Below are 741 nucleotides of genomic sequence, written 5' to 3' on the forward strand. Positions count from 1 at the left end.
CTCTACAGCAGCGGTTCTCAACCTGTGGGTCACGACCCCTATGGCGGTCAAACAACCCTTTCATGGGGGTCGCCTAAGACCATCCTGCATATCAGATATTTACATTACGATTCATAACAGTAGCAACATGACAGTTATGAAGTAGCAACGAAAATAATTTTATGGTTGGGTCACAACATGAGGAACTGTATTTAAAGGGCCAGAAGGTTGAGAACCACTGGTCTAGATGGATGGGGCGTGGACAGGCCGAGGATGTCGTGGGAGAGCAGAGTGGGCAGCAGGGGAGGGGCAGGTGCGTGCGCGGGCTGTTTGGATGGGCACTGCATGTTCTAGAGGGAGCAGAGGCTCGGCTGCCAGGCGCCGTGGGGAGGCCGCCTCAGTCCCTGGCTGGTCTGCGGGCGGCGCGGTGACCTTGGCTGGTCCCCCCACAGCTGCTGCAGCAGTGCCGCCTGGTGGAACGCATCCTGACGTCCTGGGAGGAGAACGAGCGCGTGCAGTGAGTGTCCCTCCCGCCTTCCTTCCGGGTGGGGGGTGGCCGGGTGGCCAGTGTCCAGCTTCGGCCTCCACCCCCACCCAGGTCCGCAGGCGGCCCGCGGAAAGGCTACATGGGCCACCTGACGAGAATGGCCAACGCCCTGGTGCAGAACACGGAGAAGGGGCCCAATGCCGAGCAGCTGGGGCAGCTGCTGAAGGGTGAGGGGCTCGCCCGTGGAGGCGGGGCGGGCGGGGGGAGGTGGAGGC

The 741-nt window shown here is 62.8% G+C and overlaps 1 protein-coding gene across 1 annotated transcript in view; it reads left to right on the forward strand.

Moving 5' to 3' along the window:
* PPP6R1 (protein phosphatase 6, regulatory subunit 1) overlaps nucleotides 1–741 on the forward strand; it is a 32,425-nt gene that overhangs the window by 25,269 nt on the left and 6,415 nt on the right. The window lies entirely within an intron of this gene.

Source organism: Myotis brandtii, unplaced genomic scaffold, assembly GCF_000412655.1.
Source record: "Myotis brandtii unplaced genomic scaffold, ASM41265v1 scaffold1763, whole genome shotgun sequence".
In the NCBI taxonomy this organism is placed as follows: domain Eukaryota; kingdom Metazoa; phylum Chordata; class Mammalia; order Chiroptera; family Vespertilionidae; genus Myotis; species Myotis brandtii.